We start from the raw sequence: 6,407 nt of genomic DNA, 5'->3' as shown, positions 1-6,407 counted from the left end.
AAAATATCATTAATTCAGATGCAAAATCCAAACACCTTGACCTATTATCAGGTCACTGTCTTCAGAGATCTTTTCTTATCAAAAAGGATAAGTTAAGTTTGGTTACCTCATGATGAAAATAATAAAATAACAAGGATTTCTGTTGCAGGGGCCCAATTCTGCCACCTGCACACCAAGGAGCATCCCACTCTCCAAGCAATGCCCCTGGAGTCCAGGGATACCAAAATCCTGTTATGTGTGAGGGGTAGGGTCAGGCCCTGCTTGGCAGCGCGTAAAAGACTGTCTCCTGCTTTCTCCCACCTGATGCAAATGGAGCTTTTCAGGGGACAGAATCAGGCCCTACAATTAGACCATCACCAAAAAAAAACCCCAAAAACCTGAGGAATATCAGAAGAGTTGTTTTTGTAAAGAACTGGCCAAGGCACTGGCACAGAATAAGCCACAGCTGAGTTTGACCTTTCAGTCCAGTGGTGTTCATTTGAAAGACATCTAAACTAACTGGAAGACAACTTAAAGAGCTTCTACTTATTTCACCTAAGATACTCCTAAAGCATCTACCATAAAGATAATACTTGCCAATAGGAAAAGAAAACAAACCACAAACAAAACCCACCAACACTGAAAACCTTCACGCTTTTCCTTCCTTTTCTGCAGTCAAGCTATGCTTGATCGAGAGCCAGCAATATGTTCCCAGACTCACACCAGAAACCACATGTCAGGTTACAAGTTTTGCACTTTTCCCAGAAAATTCGAGGTGCCTGACCACGGTTCCCCTCTCTCTTGCCCAATCCCAACCAAGGACACACATGGGGAGGGCTTGCTGTACCCTTGAGTCAGCAGCTCAGGAAATAGGCTGTCCTGCGCCAGGTTGGAAGGTCATTGCCATGCATCCTTCCTCCCCAGTGTCCATTTCCCTCCCCAAGCCCCTGCACCAGCCGCTGCTCCACAGCCCATTTCTGCCACCGCAAACATGTGGCAGGAGGTGCTCCAGAGTGATGTCCCCTCCTTCCCTCGATGGAAGCTGAAAGCATCAGAGTTATCGTACACTTAACCTGGGTATTAAGCAACATCTCCCATTTGCCCTGGTGTTATCCTGAGCCAGCCAGGCTGCCAGCTTTAAGGCTTACGTGCCTTTCGGCTTAAATATGAGAAATAGTTCTACTTTAGCCTGACAAAACAGAACGGGTATTGAATGGCCAGTTAATATTTCATTCTCTGAGGACCAAAACCAATTTGCACCTCAAGGGGAGTAGAATGGCACGTAGAACGGGATGCAAAATCCCAGCCACAACAGGCAGAATACAAGACTGATTAGATTAGAACAGAATAAATAAGGAAATCTTGGGGAGGGGGAGAAATAATTAGGAAGTGTGTGCCCTTTAGACAGTCACCAGTATTTTGGCTGCACATTGTCTCAAAACGATATTTTATACATCTGAAGTCTCTGCCCAGCTCTCCCAGAAAAACAGAGCTGGCAAGATAGGCTTTGGTTGTCAAGATCTACGTAGAAATCTTCAGAAGCACCATTTCTTTCCGAATTGCAGAGTTTTAAATTTGTGAAGGTTAAATTTGGTTTATGCATCGCTCTTGATACTCCTCACATGCCAAGTGTAGTTTTAGTTAAATTCACCGGCCACATCTAAAGCCTCAACTCGCACAACGTGGCTTCCTCAGAAACCAAACGTTTTCCATGCCGATGAAATTAAAAATCATACCAAGGACCCTAGGACTTTCTATGTCCATCCATAAACATAGCAGTAGTATTTCATTAACAAATTTACTTTCAAATCTTTTGTTTAATGAGATATGATTACAATGTAGCTATGAATAACATCTTAACAGCACAGCAGCTACAGACATGGGTTTATTTGGTGTCCATTTGATATGCATTGACATTTAAAATGGAAACAGATTAATTTCTAAGTCTCAAAGAGTTGCTGTTACCAAACGTTTGGCTAGAATGTTTGTCAAAATGAGTATGATGTCAGGTATTTAACTATACTCACTATTAGTAAATCAATTTTTGTAATCAATTGTGTTAACTCATCTTGATCTAGAAAGAAGTTGATCATTTTCCCCTAGATTAATTCAAACACCTACAGGATGCAAAGGAGATGTAAATTCTAATGTGCCCGTGTCAGCCCCTTTGAAGAACCCTAGCCTAACTTGAACAGCCATTAAATACACAGCACAAGAGTGCTAAACTTGATGGATATGCTTGGATGAATTCAAGGAGATATCAGCTTATACAGCTGAAATTGTTCCCATCTTCTCACAAGCTGACTACTTTCGTTGGTCCAGAGTCTGCCTGCTTCATATCAGCCCGTTATGCCAATACCACGCAAGAAATTTAACATGCTTCTGCTAATAGAAATATTTAGATCTTACACTCTAACGCACTACACAGGGTATGGCTTTGCCAGAATCAGCCAGGAAGCACAGGATGAAAATTATTCTAGTCAACAGCATTTCATGCACAAAACCACAGCTAAAATTTGAAGAGCAGATGACATCTGTTCACCATATCTGTTCAGTGCTAAAATCACATCAGCCACTAATGAGAAAGTGCTACCTTTTAGCAGAGCTCTGACACAAGCTTTCTTGAGAGAAAGTACTACCTTTCTGCACAGTTCTAACACAAGTTTTCTTGGGAGAAAAGATTATCCAACTCCCTTAGATGAGATGTCTGTCAAGGAATTTGAAATAAGGCAGTAAGGATGAGGAACTATTTGGGCAGTTAAAAGCTACTTTACTAGGATTTCTCCAAACGAAGAAGCAGCAGCAAAAATCAGTGCCTGATTTACTTAAAAAATATGCTGCTTGCTCTTTAGCCTTAAAGGAAAAAGCAACACTTGTTTTATGAACCTGGTGATACCCAGGGCCCAATAGAGCAAGGTATTCAGCAATTCCTATGAATGCCAAACATCCGCAATTCCCATCAACTACAGAGCTCAGTAACAGGAGGGATTCGGCATCTCATTAGTTCAGGCCTTTAAACTGGGGAGATGCAGGGCCCTCCATCACGAAGCCGTGCTCGGAAACAGATCTTTTGAATGAGAAAAAGAAATCAAGCTACTCAAAGTAGAAAACTGGAAACATTTTCCTCCTCTCAAGCCAGTTTGGTCCTTGTTATTTCACTGATCATGAAGAAAATAATTCACATGGCCTCTGTGTAGAGACAATACTGAAAGGTTCTCAAGATTCCTACTCTGAATTCAACCCAAGTTTTCCAATATACTATTTTTTCCATTCTACGCGATGTCATTACATCACAATTCTTAAATTACTTAATTTAGCAGTTAGGCTGCACTTTGAGTCAGAATAAATCACTATTTAGAGACTACAAATTGCAGTATTTACAATTCTGCCCTGAATCAAATTAAACTTTTCAATTTGAAAATGCGTCCATTCTTATGAACATCTCAATTTATCAAGCAATCATAAAAGAGATATGTTATATAAACTGAGAGGCCTCAGAGTTCAGCTGGCGGGGAAGTTAACTGTATATACTGACAGTGCAGGATACTTTACAGAATAATTTCATAGGGAGCTGTTAGTGAAAAGTATATACATTGTACTTTTTATCACAATTCAACTCCTGAAATGTTGATACTCTGTCTACCCTTGAGTATTAATAAACATTTCACAGAATGTGGTATTGCTGCTAAAGGTAAGCTCTGGATGAAAAGCAGATAAAATAAATGCAAAATGAGCTGCAGTGGTCGTAAACTTAAAGTGATTGATGGCAACTCAGAGAAAAACTGTGAGAAGAAGACATAAAGGATATGTACCACCTGCAAATCTACGGCTAAGGAAACTGCATCCGTATAATTCATCCTGCATATTGCCAAACCTCTACAGGCAATGGAAGTGACAAATAATCTGAGCTTTTACACCTCACTGTGACACAAACACGTTTCTGTGTCCTGCACTCAACAACACAGCACCTTCTGCCACCAAGCTATGGCCACAGATGCGTGGATGCGTTCCACGTGTTCCCCACCCGTCCCCAGACCCGGATGATGGGTTTGGGGTGACACTCGCCATACAGCCAGAAACACCACGGGGTCTGCTGAGCGCTCGGGACCTGTGGGAAACTAGCGGCTTTCCAAAGCTCGTCCTGGCAACTTCTGCCCGACATTCAAGGGCACCTCTAGTCTGCGGCCGTGTCCCTTGTCAGCCCTGACTGAAATTCCCTACTTTGTCAAAGACATTAAGTTAATATCCCGCGTACCTGCTCTTCCGCGGCCGGGGCACAACCACAAGGACGCGACGCTGGCCCCTCGGGGAGCTCCATTCCGCCTCAGCCGCGCCTCCCGCGCCCCCCGCACGGCCCGCGGACCCTGATCCCGCGCCGCTTCCCGCTGCTGACCCCGCCGCCCCGGCTCTCCCGGCACATGGAGGCGGCGGCGGCCGGGACCCCCCAGTCCCGCTCCGCAGCCGCCCCCCCCGGCGCGCACCTGCCCCGCCGCCGCTGCGTGCAGCGCCGCGCACCTGCCCGCGCCCCGCGCACCTGCCCCGGCCCCGCCAGGCGCCGCGCAGGCACCGCAGGGGTCCGCGCAACTTTCTGCCTCTCTGCAAAGAGCCGCGGGCCCCGGGCGGCCCCGCTCCGCCCCCGCGGAGTGCCCGGTGCCGGGGAGCTGGGGCCCGGGAGCCCGTCGGGCCGCCCGCTCCTGTCGGGCCCCGCGATCTCCGCGCCCCCCCCCCCCCCCCACGCTGCCCTGCGCGCCCCCTCCGCGCAGGCCCCACGCCCCCCAACACCGCTCCCTCCTGCGCTTTAACTCCGTGCAAACACATGGCAAAGTGAGCCGGGTCACTCAGCCGCTAAACAGAAAATCGAAAAAGCCAAGAAAGATCTCCATCAACGGCTAAGAAAGAATTAAATCCCCCCCGGAGGAAAAAAAAATCAACAAACAACAACCAAACAAATAGAAAGTACCAATAATCCTAATCTTTTCCCAGATCAAGGCTCTTATCCCGCGACTTGCATTTGATCTCTTCTCATGTGCTCGCTACCTACCACTCAAATCCCATTTTCTATACATTTCGACCATTCGCAGCTCGTCCCACGCTTGGAAATGAAAAAGTAATCGCAAGGATAAGAAGAGCAAGAATAAAAAGTCCCTATCCTTCCCGGCTTGGGTTAAAAAGGAGAAGTAGCGACATGCAAATGACAGGCAAATTGGAAGAGACAAAAAGCAAGGCAGCTATAATAAACAGGACAAAGAGGAGGCTCGGAGGAGCGGAGCAGGAGTTTAAAGCGGGGATGGGGAACTTCGGCGGGGACGGGGAGAGAAAGAAGCTCGGAACAACAACAAGAAGCCAAATACTCGCTGCGCTTTCCGTCCCCGCAAAACTGTCCTCCGACCCACGGAAAAAAATAAAGAGCGGTCCACAAAAGGTGGCAGCGAGAGAGCGAAGGGGATGGGGGGAGGATCACCTAACAACGAGCAGGTCACTTACTCTTCAGCCCTGGGCAGGCTACGGTGAGCGCTCCATCGGGCTCCTTACCGCTCACAAATCCTTACCGCTTTATCTACCGGGAAATTAAAACTACTCAGCTAATAAAGTCACTGCAATTTTGCCCCCTGGAAAAAGAAGCACAGGTTTGATAACGGTGATCAATATTTTGCTGGGGATTTCATCACCGCCCCCCTCCCCCCGGACCATTTAGAGCAGCCCAAGCAAGTGCGAATTTAGGGGTAAAAAAAAAAAAATTAAAAAAAAAACCCTGAAAGACCTGAAAAGGCCGAGAAAGCGGGGAGGGACGGAGGGGGCGCGGAGGGGAAGCGGGTACTTACTCGGTGCAAAGGCGACGAAACTGAGCCTCGCTTTTTTTTTTTTGCCGGTGGAACGAGAGAAAGGGCGACACGCACACGCACATGCACACACACCACACGCGCCCCGCACACGCACACACGCACACGCGGACACGCGCGCGCAGCCGGCAGCCCCGCCGCTGATGAATATGATAATCGCGCGAGGGAGGGCGAGCGCGGGCGGGCGGGAGCGCGGGCGGGCAGCGGCCGCGGGGCTGCGGGCGCCGAGCGGAGCGGAGCGGCGGGCGCGGAGCGGGGGCGGCGGGAGCGGCGCGGGGCAGGGCTGGGCTGGGCTGGGCTGGGCTGGCCGAGCCGAGCAGCGCTCCGCACCGCCACAAGATTTACTTTAAGACACAGCTGAAGGAAACAGGAAGACTAGACGTCACACTCGGAGTGACGTGGGCCCGGCCCGGCGCCCAATCGGGAGGCTCCTTGGGACGGACGGGGGGGACGGGGAGAACTTGGCAGGAGCGGGGAGAGAGGAGAGGGGAGCGCGGGGGGGTTAGGGTCGCCCCGCCCCGTCCCCGCGGGAAGGTGGCGGCGGCCGCGCACCTGCGGCGGGAACGGACGGACGCGCGGACGGACAGA

The 6,407-nt window shown here is 49.1% G+C and overlaps 1 protein-coding gene across 6 annotated transcripts in view; it reads right to left on the bottom strand.

Annotated features, from left to right (window-relative positions):
- The window catches only part of PROX1 (prospero homeobox 1), a 49,942-nt gene extending 43,816 nt beyond the window's left edge, over nucleotides 1-6,126 (bottom strand). Inside the window, exons 1-2 of one of the 6 annotated variants that reach the window (XM_038131782.1) lie at nucleotides 5,802-6,126; nucleotides 5,464-5,588 (exon numbers count right to left, since the gene is read on the bottom strand). The gene's annotated coding sequence lies outside the window, so the exon portion shown is untranslated. The other 5 variants (XM_038131784.1, XM_038131788.1, XM_038131783.1 and 2 more) reach the window with 5 other exon arrangements.
- Between the last annotated feature and the right edge of the window lie 281 nt (nucleotides 6,127-6,407).

The sequence above is a fragment of the Motacilla alba genome, chromosome 3, assembly GCF_015832195.1.
Source record: "Motacilla alba alba isolate MOTALB_02 chromosome 3, Motacilla_alba_V1.0_pri, whole genome shotgun sequence".
NCBI lineage: Eukaryota > Metazoa > Chordata > Aves > Passeriformes > Motacillidae > Motacilla > Motacilla alba.
This window is presented reverse-complemented; position numbering and strand designations above follow the sequence as displayed.